Source organism: Gymnogyps californianus, chromosome 7, assembly GCF_018139145.2.
Source record: "Gymnogyps californianus isolate 813 chromosome 7, ASM1813914v2, whole genome shotgun sequence".
Classification (NCBI taxonomy): domain Eukaryota; kingdom Metazoa; phylum Chordata; class Aves; order Accipitriformes; family Cathartidae; genus Gymnogyps; species Gymnogyps californianus.
In genome coordinates this window covers 43,053,971-43,070,339 of record NC_059477.1, presented here as the reverse complement: position 1 = coordinate 43,070,339, position 16,369 = coordinate 43,053,971, and the positions used below count along the sequence as shown (strand labels likewise).

The 16,369-nt window shown below is 37.6% G+C and overlaps 1 protein-coding gene across 1 annotated transcript in view; it reads right to left on the bottom strand.

The window, feature by feature from the left end:
* The window catches only part of GALNT13 (polypeptide N-acetylgalactosaminyltransferase 13), a 151,891-nt gene that overhangs the window by 120,951 nt on the left and 14,571 nt on the right, over window positions 1-16,369 (bottom strand). The gene's annotated exons all lie outside the window — the stretch shown is intronic.

Sequence of the window (16,369 nt, the reverse complement as noted above, 5' to 3'; positions counted from 1 at the left end):
TTTGAGTTGTCAAAACAACAACAACAACAAAGACAACAAAAGCCTCTTCCCACACCATTTTTGCTCAATGCAGCCACTTTTACATTTCTCCTTCAAGGAGACAACCCCAACACCTTAGCCTGGCGCACCCCAAGGCTAATACCAGTCTGGAGAGAGCGACGTGTCCCACCGACCCATCCCGCCCGGAACACTCGTGTCCCCGTGGGGAAGGGCCACCCGACTCCACCGTGATGCTGATGACAAAACAAGCCACAAGCTCCACAAAAACACCCGCTAGCTCTTTGCCTCAAGCAGATTACAAAAAGCAATTCAAGACTACCAGCACACTCGTACCAACCACTTCGTCTGCCCGTACCAGAGTCACGGCACATTCGACTCAGAATTATGACCTCCACCAAGTAGCAAAATGAGGCAAATTGACATTTTATGAAGTTTAAAATAGGATAATTTAATGCAGTTAAATTTTAAGACTATCAAAAGTGGAACCAACCGCTGAACCCGCTAGCGCTCAGTCCCAATACACCGTATTTAAACTTATGATTTCCACTGGAGTAGCAAATAAGGGAGATTGCCGCTATATAAAGTCTAAAACAAGAGAATTTAACATGGTTAAATTATTCCTAAACCATGAAAGACTGACAAGTTTTTATTACAAAGGGCTCTTATCACTTAATGGAGAAAGTCTTTTATGATTAAAGTTTTATTTGGTTTTCAGATATCAACATTACAGAGAGAACACTGTTCTTGTAATTTAAAACATTCTGGAGAGCAGAATTATCTCAGTGCAAGAGCCTATGATACTTACAGCTGAATTCACTAGAATAATTACGCAGGATGTCATATTCTGGAGGTCCACATGGTTTTGGCTTGTGTTTTGGCTGTTTTTTTGGGGGGTGGTTGGCGGGGGCTTTTTGTGGTTTTGGGGTTTTATTTAAATGTTGCTTGTCACAGTCCCTATGCACTCGTATTGACCTCAGGGGAGCCAAGACCTACCCCCAAGCGCAGATTCTGCTCTCCTGCCTGGCTCCACAATACAAACTTCGACGAAACAGTTCCATCATTTTGCCATCTCTGTGGAGCTCCCGTAATGTTAAGTATAAAAAACTGGAGGGCTTTTTAAAGGCTACATGGTTGGAAAGTGCCATTTACTAAATAAAACTCTAGTATAAAATAAACACCAAATTGGCAAATCTAAGCGGCAGCATCCCATGGACTTCTAAAGTTAAGTGCACGGAAAAACTGCAATTCTAGAGAGACAAGCAATCACTACTGCAACATTTAAATCACCACGCAGAGAAGAGCCATCCACTGTAAATAAACTGGGTTAATTTATTTCATTACTATCTTCAAGCACTCCTTGCTCTTCATAAATATTCTCAGTATTTGGTACACATAAATTCCTTCATTTCCCTCATCTACCAGACAGCTCACGTGTACATATACCCAGAGTAAAACCTGACCTACTTCTAAACAACTTTAAAAGAGGCTTCTCTCTGAGTACCTGGCTCCTCGGGAATAACTGGGAGCAGCAACCAACAGCTCGTAGGTCCTGTGCAAGCTTCGTTCTCCTGCCTCAAAGCACTTACTGATGAATTACCATGGAAGCCAGATACTCTTGCTAGAGTCCTCGCACGATGACTAAAAGGCTAGCTCTAACCTACCCTCGCAGTGTAACAGGGCCACGGCACTTCCCAACGTTGGCTGACGCACCAGCGGTCACGTATTTTACTTATTTTATGCAAGGCACGACTTGGTACACTAATTAAATGAGCTGTATCAACTGAATAAAAGCATGATAAAATAAACGAGTAAAGAACATGAGCAAAGCAATCTATATATATATTCCCCCCATTACAAGCTTGTGCAAATTAATGTGGTGTCCTGCACAGAAGAGGATCTTTGTATCCCATTTAATTCCACTTTGTCCTAAGCGGGATTCTGGATTTTAAAGGACCGATTCATGAAGAATTCACTGCACGGTAATGGCATAATACTCCTAAATGGCGCACCTAATATCTTTCATAATGAGCATTCTGTGAATAGGCCTACATTTGCCATTTCCTATAGGAAAATCTAAACAAGCTAGAATCATAGTACAGAAGTGATTTATTTTGCCTAAAACTGGGAAAGAGAAAAAAAAAAATCAAGTTTTATCATTACTTGTTGTGTATTAAAAAAGAATGCAATGAAATATTAATCTGATGCAGCCTTTGTACAATTGTAGTACACATGCTCATGTCTAAATATTTTAAGTGCCCAGTTAAAATAATTATAAAAACCACACTATAAGACAATCCACTTATAAAAGGAAGTGAAATTCCAACAAAATGCATTAGAGATTCGAGATCTAATCTACTTTGTTTTGCAACAGGGAAAAAAAACACCAAAAAACCCGCCAACACATCACACTCCTGTTCAAATGTATTCACTAAAATGAAAATACCCCAAACCCTATTAAGCTCAAAACACTGACCTAGCAACAGTTCTTTGAAAGAGTCTCAGGAGACTCAATACAGTTTTATATACACTTTCTGAAAAAAATCCAACATCGTTTTTAAACTAAGGGTCCAAAGAGAAGTTCTCTGCACAAACCTGTCTCGCATTGTGCTTGGCAAATATTTGTAAACAACTTTTAATTAGTTACAAAAAAAAATGAGAACTCGACACAGGTTTTCAACCATTTAATCACTGCCCAATGTCAAAGCAGGTTAGAAATTCAGTTTGACTGGAAGAAAACAGAAGCTAAGCATAAATGTATCCTCACAGTTCTGAAAGCAGAATGCTCCTTTACAAAGTAAAATATACACCCTTTATCTATACACTAGTCTTTCATACTTTAAAATATTCTATAACATACTATAGCAAATGTATTCCTTCAGCATAGTATATCAAAATGTGTTGCTGACCATTGCAGTTTCACAACATAAATTGACAAGCTGCTGTTTAAAGTAATATATAATAATATTTTCCAGATTTTTTGGGGGTGTCTTATAATGCTGTAGTCAAAGTGTACAAGTCAGCATTCTGCAGATAAAAATATTCTCCAGATGATCAGATTTAAAATTATCTACCATTTAAGAGCAAGCTGTGCAAACCACAGAAAAGGAAATTACTGAAACGCCAAAGCCAAATTTTTCCAGGAATAATTCCACCAGTTTCAGGCAGCACATGGACAGCTTTCTATAAATTCCTGCCTCTCGTGGAAGAGAGGTGTAAAACACTGCAGCACACTCCCTCTTAGGTAAGAAAATGCACACAACACACTAATTCCATTAACACAGTGCTAGCTTTACATGTAAAGACATTGAAAACACTAGTATCGATTGACAAACTTTATTAAAAAGGCGAAAAAGCTGTGAATTCAAGATCAGCATTCTACTTATTCCCACAAGCCTATAAACAAAGCTTTACTTATAACTGAATTATGTTTCTTAATTTGCACATTTAAGGCTACTAGACTTACCTACCGAATTTATATTGTAATTCCTCTTAAAAGGTTTCTTCGCTGGTCAAATTTTTGTAAGCTTTAACATGAATACTACCTTCTCTTGACGAAAGGAAGACTTTACGGCAGTATTATCTCTCTGTCTCCGTGGTGAGGACTGGTGCAAGCAGTAAGGGAGGAACAAGGAACACCAGACGCGTTGCACACGTTAATGTGCGCACAAAGAGAGCGTACAGTGCTTCTCTCTGGAGAATGACTTCTGCAAGGGTCTGAAGCGTGCATTCAGTTTTCACTTACTCTGCCAAAACGCTTCCATTTCCAAAGCACTACTACAGATTTTTTTTTTTTTTTTTTTTTTGCACGTAGATCAGCTATGGAGTGTGTAATTAATGGCGACTCGAGGGAGGACAGGGCTACTTCTGTCACAGCTAATACCGGGCGCCCTGACAACAGGATTTGATCCTGCCACCAAGATTCAAACAGGCCCAACGCAGACGTGAACTTACCGCGCCTCAAGCACAGAGAGAGAGGTGGAACTGCGCTGGGTCAGAACAGAACAGAGCCTGTTGCAACAAATAAAATTTTAATTTCATGTAAAAACAATTTTAAAAGGGAAGAGAAGGAAAGAAAATGTTGGGCAGATACAGTCAGCATTTTAGGGGCAGAACATTGAGCAATTTAAGAGTTAAATGCTTCCAATTTACTTTCAACTTTAATAGAGCCCAAATAATAAAGTCATACAATACAGTGCAAAAAGATTAATTTCCACATAAAAAATTTATAGGATTATATCATGCTTTAATTAAACCCAGCCAATATTTATACTGAAAAAAGTTTCAGATAAGTCAAGAAAGACAATTAGGAAAGAGACCAATACGCAAGAACTAATTAATGACAGCAGCTCCTCTGAGCATGCGTAAAATGAACTCGTGTTCAGCCGGCACTCACTGACCGCCTCAATGTGGGGGGTTAAAAAAGGGAAGAATATAAATCTTCACAGTTGTAGGATAATACTGAAAGCAGAGTGCAACATACTGCTCGTGCACTCTATTTTTTTAAAAGGAAAAAAATCCAAAGATTTACTAGAACATGTGCAAACAGACTTTAAGGTATGAACTGGGGTTTTTTGAGTATGTGCATTAAAAGTTCTACGTGTACATATATGAATCAATGAAAACCAAAATACTTTTCTGTACATTTGCAGATAATTTTTAAACAGTTTGAATAAACTAATTAACTGATCTTTTATAAATTTTATTTTGCTCTTTAGCCTCAGAAAAGCTTTTAGCTATTCAGAATAAAACTCAATATGGAGGTGTCAAAAGTCATACCACTTTGATGCAAAAATTCTCTCTAATGCACTATTATACCAGTGCCATACAACTTAGTCCTGAAATGCCTCCTAGTTCCTTCTTCATTAAATGGTAAGCCCTTTTTAGCCAAATACTAAAGGTAAATGACACCCTTCTGCCACTCGTAGCTGGCATATCACCAAGGGCACAAAATACCAGATGGCATTATTAATCTCACTTATAGGAACACATTTTTCTGCATGGCAACTCGATGGTAAGAACCTGTTTTGGTTTTTGTTTGTTTGTTTCTTTTAATACAGAGTAGAATCCCAAGGACAAGAAGGATGACATTGGAATGAATTTCACTCTGATTCTTCAGTCTTTATTATGTAAATGAATGCTCACTTTAGCTTGTCAGATTTGGCAATCAAGGCCCTGGAGAACGTCTGTAGCTAAAAACTTTCATTCCAGCATACACGAATACTGTGCATGACATCTACTAAAAAAAGTCTCAAAGGATGGCATTCAGACAAATAAACAATCATGGCTTTACAATAGATATTATGATTTCTATTTATCGTTCAAATTCCATACTGCACTAATACTGACAAACACAATTTTAAAGTATTTCTTAGTGATAAAACCAATTACTATTTATTTCAAAATTCCTTATCATCCTGCTTCACAAAAAAATAGCAGTCAAAAACGGTGGCTTAAAGTTAGCATAAAAACCACTTCTCTTCGTTTGCAAAATAGAAGAGTTGCAGCATACAACAACCGACCTTGATGTATCACTCACTATTCTGTACGCCTTCTCCGTAATCCCGATTTCTCCAGTGTTTTGCTGTATTTCTTAAAACCTATACAGAACTCATTCAAGATGAAAAACTACTCTGCGCGCTGAGGTTTCAAACAGTAAGGAAGAGATTCAAATAGACTGTAATTTGTAGAACAATTTAAAGATTATTTAAAATTGGATTAAGAAGGGCTGATGGCAGTCTGAGCTTCACGTTTTCAAGGCTCAATTCTTGCAGACAGACTTGTGTACACTGACGCTATTTGTAGAGCTCTCCTGAAATCAATGAAGCTTCATTCATGGTCTGGAAGTGTGGCGTCAATAACAAGAAAGGAGTCATAATTTTTAGACAATACCCACTACAAAAGCTTCTGATGACAGAAGTGCATGAGGTTTTCATGAATCCTTCTTAGTTTTCATAAAACTATTTTCTCCTGAGGTATTGATCGTCAATAAATTTTGTAAGCAAGTAGGTCTAAGTGGTGACAGGTACTTTGCAAAAAGAAAAGACAGTGCCTGAGAAGAATTTCCAGTAATCTTATGATTCATCTGTTGAACATAAGTAAAACAGAAAACCTAAAAACCTTCAAAGCAGCTGGAAAGCATATTCTGCCATTGCCAAAGGAAAGTAGATCTTCTAAAATTCTGGGTTTCTGTTAACCCTCATAAGAATGACTTGAAGTTTCTCAACACAGCTAGAAGACTGGCTTCTTTCTTCTGCCTTACAATACAAACAATTGACATAACTTAATATCGGAATAACTGTTATGGAGAAAAGTATTAGTTGTAACGCGAAATCAAACCACTCCTATACTGCACACATGCACACGTACACACCGGGTGGTCACAAGCACCCTCAGCCACTCATCATTTTAAACTGGCTGTCTCTCAAATAAAAATTGTCAAGTGCAAAGTATCTATTTCTAGAAAGGATGATACATTTTCCTGCCCATCTTGCATATGCAGCTAGCAGTAAGATCACTTCCCTTTAAGCATTTTCAACTTTTTACAGGTTCCTGGTTTTGTACTTAAGATTTTATATTATACCTACATCATTAAACCCACTAATATTTATCAATCTATCAGGGAAAGCAAATTGTCACCATTTACATGAAAACTATTCTTCTCTTGTACTATTAGACATAAAAAATTTAAGCTGTTACTGGAAAAAATACATACATTTATTAAATATATGCAGCCCCAACCAGCAAGACATGTCTATGCTTACACTTCATTCACGAGCTGCACCTTGACAAACATGCCTGGTGCCAAGATGAAGCAATGAAACAAAAACATGAAAAGCTTAACTGAAAACACGGAAGAACAGTGAGATTTAAAGGAATAATGAACGGTACAACCTGATAAGCTATACCTGCTAACGAAGTTCAGATGAGCGAGGGCAGGCCTCTTATACCCAGGGCACCTGCCGCCTGGAAAACCCTAAATAGGCTTTATATTTCCAGGACAGCTGGAAAGTACTTGGATACCAGGGATAATACTGTCAATGTGACACAGTTTTTACACTTCAAAACAGTGTGGAATATTCAAGAGAAAAAGCAAAAATAAACAAGCCAAGAAACCCAACAGTTTATACCCTTCTCACTTAAAATCTGAAGTGTTATGTAAAATTAACAATATTTTATTTATACCTTTAGGATACAGGATAGACCCATGGAAGCTTTTCACACCAACATGTTTTAACTTCCAAAACTTTAACCAAAAAGCTAAAAAGAATCATTATAAAAACCTTAGTGTATCAGGTGAAAAAAAAAAAAACAATCACATTTCAACAAATAATTCAGGGACTGACAACTGCATGTTTCTAGATAGCTTTAAAATGCAGTCCTGCCACATACTACACTAGAGTTATCCAACTTTTGGCAGCAAAGGAGAGCATAATCTCAATTATGTCACTACCATATCATTTTTCTGTCAGCTACTACAGATGGAAAGTACTTCTGACATCTTCCAATATTTCTGTGTTTACTGCCAACAAGCTAAGAGTGCAGTTTTCAATATCCACTAAACAATTCCCTAGATATTTGTACACTGAAACTCAAATCACAGTTCAGCTCAGAAGACTGGACACAGTAGACATACTACAGCAGGACCATGTGATATACAAAAATGCTGAAATACATTTTCATACTGCAAACCTAAACTTTTTAATTGTATCTACTTATTAGAATAAGCACAGTGTGCTTCACACTCCTAAGTCAGTCAAAAAGTTTTCCTCAATAGCATCTCTAAGATTTTCACACTGGTTTCTAACACAACACTTGTTTAGACAGATAAATGCTGAAGATAAGGAAGGTATTATGAATGTCAGTGAAGTATAGTAAAGGTAATATTGTTCATTCCTATCAACCTTTGATTGACAGATTCTCCTATTATTTGGAAAGGTATCATAGATTTTACTTCATTTTAACCACAGAACTACTGACAATATTTCAAAATACCGCATACATAAGCAATGACTTCCCGCCCTCCCCCCCCCGCCAAATTTTTAGTAAAGTTGTTACACTAAATTCTTAAGCAGTATAAAAGCAAAGGAAAAAAAAATGCCATAAACCTTTCTGGTTGTACAGAACCTCTCATTGAGCAGGAGAGAAGGAATGATGAGTGAGAGGGCATGACCTTCACTAGACTTTTGGCTTGAGCAACTTCTATAGCTTAAGCATGTGTACACTGTAAGTATATACATGTGATACTGTATGTAGTGTATGATACAATATATACACAGTATACATACACTGTACAAGTTCACTCTTACATCATTATTCAGATTTTTTCATTAAGTATTTCTTAGGTTAAATACTTTCAACAATAAACCTTGAGGTAAACCCTATCTGTACAAAAATAATTAGGAAAGCAACACAAAAATGTGAAAATTATATTTTGTGCAGTCAGACTTCCATGGGAGCTCACAGACTTGGGAGAATATCACTCCCTTCCTACTCTACTTTTATGGCAAAGCACTGTGCATAATAATCAACACCACTTTCTGTATGTCAGGATAATCATGTGCAACAATTTAATCAAACAACCCCATGTTTTGGTTGGGGGGGTGATGGTGGTGGTGTTTGTTTTCTGGTTTTTGTGGTTTTGTTTTTAACTGATCTGAGGATGAGTCTTTGAGTATTTCTCAGTACCAGAAGCAGGTGCTGTTTCCTGGTTATGGCACTGAGAAATACATGTTCCTCTTTCTTCTAATACTGCTGGCCTTTCCTAAAAGCAGTACGGATGGGAAGCATAACCAGCCTCCAATATTGCAACCATAACCATCTACGTGGCATGGAGCAAGCCTGGGAATCACTTATCTCATGCAACAGCCAGGGGACCTGCAGGGCTGGGGGAGCGGTCAGAAACTTCTGGTGGTGGAACTGTGGAAAAATGAGGAATTCCAGACCACATGGCTGGTTGGTTGTTTTCCAGGAGATCAGAAATGACTGAGAGATAGTTGCTGGGTTTGGGTTTTTTTTTCCCCACTTCTTCAAAGGAGGAAAAAGGTTATTTAGTATCTGTCAACATTTTCACTTGCTTCATGCTATGCCCCCAGCCACAGAGACAGACTATGTATGTACCACACAGCACACAGAGAGCAGTACAACAGAAACACCATTTCCAGGAGACACGAATCATAGTTTCAAAGATACTTATTTACCACGACCCATTCCACAACAGAGTCCTTCATTCTGCCAAAACAGCTTGGCAGTCATTCTTCTAATGTCTAGTATTTAAAATATCTAACAAGAAAAGTTAACGGGAAGTTATGGAACAATATCGCTACAGTAAGAAATATCTGTCAATTCATCCTCGGATGGGAGTCCACAATGTGCTAGAAAACACGACATTTTCTGGCTCAAGCTTGTACGTTCAAACCAGTGAGCACCACGACTCAGTAACAGAGCTTCCATTTATTATTCTTTTTTAAAGTTTGCAATCAGAAAAAGATGTCTGCTATGCGAGTTTTCCTTCCAGCTTCAGAATGCTTTTTTCTTGAACTGTGTGATGAAGATCTATAAATAAACTTAATGTGTTGTCACAATATCCAAATCAGCACTTTAAATTTTATTTGTCAACAAATTTGTGACAAGATTTCAGTGCAATGTACATACTCATCCATCCATCTATTTAATCTTTATGGTATGCTATTAAAAATATTTGCTACCATTGTTATTGCAGACAGTCCAATGCATACAGTAATCTGACAGATAAACATGTTACTATGGAAACTACCAAAATGAATGCCTTATTTTCTAAACTTGGCCATAACCCCAAACTTTTATTACAGCATCCAAATGTTTCATTCACTTGCTTTATATGATCATAACACAGACCTTTTCCCTCTAAAAAATACATACATACATTACAGGATTTGAATAAGTGAACCTTCCTTTTATACTGAGTCTTCTTCAAAATAGCATTTTAATCATTTCTACTGATTTCATGACAAATCCTTTTTGTAGCACTTGAGAACATAGTTAACAACACAGAAACAAAAATCTGCATAAAAGCATTAGACACCAAAATAACATTAAAGATTTGTCACCACTTCATGAAAATCTAAAACATACACTGACATTACAAAGCTGTATTAACAGCATTATTCACATTGCAAAGACAAGCACTCAAAATTACAATTTCATCTCATTACTCATATACACTCGTTTTAATTAATCACACTTTCTTTACAATTACCGCTTCAATCATGGCACATGCTCCCCATTTTATTATTTAGAGAGCAATATTTTAACTTCCCCCAAGCTCACTACATCTTTTATTCTTAATCTGGGCAGAACACTGCCAACAACAACTGTCTTCAAAAACAGCTTTCCAAACAGAAAACACTAAATTTAACTAACATATTTGAATTTCAAATTAAAATTAGAGGTTTTCTGCAGTAAAGTCCTTTTCCATTTCAAATTCCTTAACCATGAATGAAGGAAAAAACACTAAAACAAATGCACAAAACCCCCTCTTTGACTCCAGGATGTGTTCTTCCTGACAAGATGCCTAAAGACGAATTAAGATCCTCCCTCTCTCAACTGCTGCACCAGGCACAATAAACCAAACACCCTCCCGGCACGACAGAAACTTGGGGGACGATATGATTCTCTAAGAGTATTTGAGATTATCGATGGAAGGCCATGCATATAGCCTAACAGATCAAAAGAGATGAACGGGATCTTGCCATTTTTTCCAGAGTTATGTTCCTCCTCCTGTCAACAGCAGCTTAACAAGAGAAGCTGCACGTTTGACTATGACCGCTTTGCTGACACACACCCCCTGGTCCCTGTCCCCTGGTTCCAACCAGGCTGGGGAACTTCTAGTCGTCTCACAGCACCTAACCCAAAGGGATGACGGTCTTCATTTGGTTCATAGCAAGGAGCTGCAGTAAGGGGGAGGCTACGGTAATGCTGAAACAGAGGTCTGGTGGGCATTCAGAAGTACCTTAATTAGTGGAAAATTAAAGTAAAGCTTAATTGATAAGATGCCAGGCTGTCAAATTGCCTTGGCTTAGAAATAGTCTGTAGCTTTTTTAATACAGCAGCAAGGCCCAGCAGGTGCAGTTTATCGGACAGTAATCCACACCCACCTGACAGCAGAACTCTCAGCAGCTTCTGGGACAGACAGCTCTGCTCAGAGATTCTCACCGGTCGCCTGCAGACACCCGCTTTTTTTTTTTTTTTTTTTCCCCAAAAAGTGCTGGTCTTGCAATGTTTAGGCCATCTTATTAGACACGTTATGACGTCCTTGGTGGCAGCTGGCTTTATTATGATGTATGTAGGCAAATATCTACAGCTGCAGTAATATACACCATTTGTGGATTTGTTTCAAGATTTAAAACCCTTCTCTCAGCTTTTTAGGATTATGCACTGAATATTTGTTCAAAAGCACTTCATTTGAGTGTTCAGAGAACAAACCTTCCAGAATTAATAAGAATGTATTTACAATCACAAAGTTGCTGGAAAACAACGGAAGCAATAAAGAGAAAGCTCAAGCCATTTTTTAAATGAAAAGACCATGGCTTCAGCTTTTACATACCATACCTTCTTCATAAGATCCCATTTAATCTCACAGTATGGTTTACACATTTCCTTCACTGTGAGTTCATTGTGCTGAGTAAACTGACTTCTAGTTTGTGCATAAAAAAGATTTATGCTTTTAATAAAAATAAGACTGTTTCTTCAAGCAGACCTGAAAGCATCCTGTCCTGCTAGTTGCGAGTATTGTACCTTTCAGAAGGACCATCTGCTAGGAACATTAGATTGAACACGATTAGTTCACAACGTGAGAAAGATTGCCTTTGCAATCTCTTCCTTGGGCAGCTACCTTTCCGCTCATCTGTCATTTCGCTCATTCACTCCCACGCACTCTAAACAAGACTAGATACAGTCCCACACAGACCGACCTTGAGAACCAGCTTTTCTGAAAGAAACAGACCTGTCCTTGAGTAGAACTTGAAACCGTTGTCATTAATACTAGCACTGAATGTGACGGAGTTGTACAATTCTTAGCTGGAAGCCCAACAAGAAATACATACTGCACCAAGACAGAGCAGAAGAGCCCAAGATGAGTCGGAACATCTGACAAACCAAGCACTATTTTCTCCCGCGTGATGCTGAATCCACCACCGACTCAGGTTGCCGTAAGGGTCCTTCCAGAGGCAAAACAATACATTGTGGATACTCACAAACTTCAGAAACTAAGTGATGGCTACACCGTGCCTCTCATCAGTTTACTCAGTGCCATGTTCCTGAAGTCTTCATGCACACACCCTACAGGGTAAACATTATAGATGTCTGGCTTTTTTTGGACTTGCCAACTTGTTTCTTCCCTTCAAAGCCCCATCTAAGCAAACTGCTGACTGGTGCACTGTGGCTCTCAATGTTTTAAATCCGTAAGTCAGCTCTGGCTCCTGCTTTTGCGGGAAGGGCCACACAGAGAGGAAGGAAAAGAGAGGAGGGCCCTCTCCCCAGACTGCTCTCTCCTATCAAGAACAGCGCTAAGTGCTGCCCTGTCCCCTTTTCCACTACACAATATGCATTTTATTTCCAGTTGGGGAGAAGCCAGACCCAGCTTCTACTTAATGTGATGCTCTCCACAAAACCTATACCTCTCTTACAGCTGTTCTGAAGTGGTTTAGGCATGGTCAGACCTACTCTAAACTTCCTGAAATTCAAGGTAAAACCTGAGTTTCCAGGGAAATCTCTATACTTTTGAGCAGCTTCCTGTCAGACACAAAGAGCCGCTAGGAATTGCAGGGACTGCAATCCTGTTTCTATGTTATTGATTGCCCTTGAAAGAGCTTCCCCATAATCTGTTGGATGCACGTCCTGGGAACTTACTGCTCCGTCACCTCCTCAAGATTTATCAGACAATGCTGCCCAAACAACACTGCGTTAGGCACCCCAAGGTATGTTCAAACACCTACACTAAAACGTCAGGAGAAAGCAGCAGTGACATAACTCAACCCTCTGGATGTGGACCCTACACTAAGGGGAAGCAGAACTGCTGACCTACTGATAGGGTAGTCTCACGGTTTCTGCGTATGCCACTGATAAACAGAGACCGCTGAAAGGCTGTCCAATATTAATTTTCTTCCAAAGTAGGAAGTCAGTTAAAGAAATAAACGTCATTTCTTTCAATAGTGGCACAAAAATAGATGCAAGTAAAGATGAATTGACTGAAAGCCAGCTCGGGGTTGATTAGGCTAACACTTGCAAGTTGTTAAGCAATACCACTAACCCAGCTCAGTGACAGCTCATTTTTATAACACTCAGCTTTTATACTTGTCACTTGTACACTTAAAAGATGTACAGCGAGACATCAGAGGGGGATTTCTGACAGCTGTGTTCCAGTCCACGGACTGTCACTGCTTACAGTTCAACATCTACTTGTAAAGTTGTCTTTATGAATCATTTAGAATGCAATAATTACGATTCAAAAAGGCACAGGAAGTTTACCTCTTTCACCTGTAAACACACCATTCTACACAAGCAGAATCTTTCCTCTCTAATTAATGATGAGGGTGATGGATTAAGTGACTTCAAATACTGGATTACCATGTCCAATTTAAATTTCTATTAGTATATTGATTCTTGTTGTGTCTTTTTTAATATCCTTGTGAAAATACTGTAATTATGTTGCTTTTTATGTTTACAGATAATCTGCATTCTCAATTAGAGGTATTCAGAGACTGACAAATACACTATTAATAAGACAAAGGTGATGGTACCCATGCAGGTACTTTACAGCAAAAAAGCAGCCTACACTTCATTTCCATCATAATAGCTCATGGCACTTACTGTAAAGAGGTTTTAGTAGTCTGCTGGATTGGAAGCTACAGAAGTTTAAAAAACATTTCTAGTTACTCCACTAGAACACACATAGTTTCAGCAGAAATAAATAAAGACATTTTGCTAAAGCTCTGTAACAAAGTGAAAAATTACTCTAGATTTTTTTTATTTTCAAATATGCATACTGATGTGGCAATACATATGACTATCTACTATAACAAGAAATATTTAGGACATTGGAAAAACCCAAAAGTCAGACAAATTAACTTTGAATTTAGTGGACTGGAATGTAAGTTTCAACAACACACACACTTATTTGGAACAGTCTGTATAGTATTTCAAGTCTGTGGATACACTAACACAAACCCCCACAAACTACATACTAAGTTACCAAACCTTCAATTATAACTGCCAATGAGAAGAAGTGGTTTTGTTGCAATTATTTATGCAAGCTGTTGTTTAGTGAATTAACAGCTCTCATTTACAAAACAATGTTTTCCTTAAATCAAAATCTTTTAAATGAGAATGTTCAGTGATTCTTGTTTACTGGAATTGTTGTAATTTTAAGTCCGTATGTCACCAAGCAGAGTAGAGGTATCAGTGAAGGACATGTTTTCACTTTCTACAGTATTGGCTTTTTTTTTCTCCCCCCTTTTAAACAACCGATCAAAAAATTACGGATAAAGTAGATCAACTCTGCTTTTTCTCGTTTTGTTCCTTTGTGGCAGAAGCCTTCTACAATTTCCCTAATCTCACAAAGACGACATGCAATGAATTTCCAACAGAACTGTGCTAGTGTCCCCACACATTACATACTTTTTACAAAATTATGCAAGTGTATTATAATCAAATATTCTTCTGGGATCATGTAAAATAAGCATAGTATAGTAACAGACTCACTATTTCTTTTACTAGGCTTTAAAGTAGAAATAATGTTACATATTCAATGTAACTTGTTTCTCAAAACTGAGAGCAAGAAGAAGCAGTGCTGCTTTTAGAACTTCTGTGCAGAAACCTCACCTCTTTGTAACAGGCACAGCACGTAGAATTCAGTAAGTTGAATGTAAAAAAAAAAAAGGTCATTTCAAGCCGTCAAACACAACACAGTACTTCAAAATAAAAGTCGAGTATTGCATAGCATTGCGCTGACAAAACAAAGTGTCAAAAAGATTAATTCATACTTGCAAGTTCCAGACATTTTCATCTAAATTTGAGTGGTGGTGGCAGGGACATGTGTTTATGCATTTTTTTAGCCTAGATTGACTTAAAAGTTGTTAATGGTCAAATAAAATCTGTAAGTCTAATATTCAATATTTGTCTTTACAAATTATCCAAGTACATAGCAACAAATGCAACTGATTGATTACATTTTGTGAAATGTCTTTAATTTTGAGAAAATTCCAATGCATACTTCAAAAACAATCTATGATCACTTTTCTGCAGCTGACAGTACAGGTAAAATGGGTTGTTTTATTCACAATATGCCAGATTCTTGCCTAATATTTGTTTAAAAAGACAGTAATTCAATTACACAGGAAAAAAAAAAACTATGACAACAAGCAATAGCCTTTTCATTTGGAAAATAACTGAATTTTTTTTTATTTTAATATCGTGTACCTATTTATATGATTGGAAGGTCAAAGTGAAGTTTTCCAAATACATTTTGAGTAAGGACTGCCATGTGACAAACCAATCACTGAATGGTATTTTCATTTCAAATTATTGCAAAGTTATCAACTCAACTGAACCATAACCCCTTCATAACCCATTTTAGAAGGATGACAATCATTTATCCTGTGGACAAAACTGAGAATCAGTAGTTTAACATACATACGTATTCACAAAGAGAGGAACAGCATCAGACACAATTTTTGACTATTGTCAAGAGTGAACATGTTACAAAAGCAGCTGCACTAGTTCTAATTAATCTTGTTCCAATCCTGTTAGGGATTCAAAGTATCTTCCTTTTTCCATATGCTGAACCTAAACTCCTTAGGAATAAGGTGTTAATTTACAAGGAAAAACAAACACCTAGATTTCATAAACTTCTACTCCCTCTTCTTCTCGTGAATTTCCCATATATTTACAGTCTTAACTGCATTTGGGAGTCAACGTTACAGCTTCTACAGGTTACTTTCAAGTTCATTGCAAGTACTAAACTGCAAGTACTTGTGTCTTGTGGATGCACAGAAGCACACGATCTGTCCTGTGAATGACTGCTCTGGAAACTAGCAATTATGAACTCAAAAACTTATAGCTTCTGTCAAGGTTCAGTTTTCATGAACTCCCCTTTAGTAAATTACATTGCTAAAAATATTTGGAGTGAGACGAGAATCTCTGTTCCATCTGCATTTGAGACTCGATCCTAATGTTTTCATATGGTAGAGGGAATCTAAGTACCTTTTAAAACGATTGTTTCAGCCAGAGTTAAGAGTTTAAAAGCAAGCTTACAAATAAGTATCTTTCACAAATGAAAAAAGAATCACAGAGCATCAATTCTCTTGTAGGTCAAATGGCTTCTGATAAAAGAGGT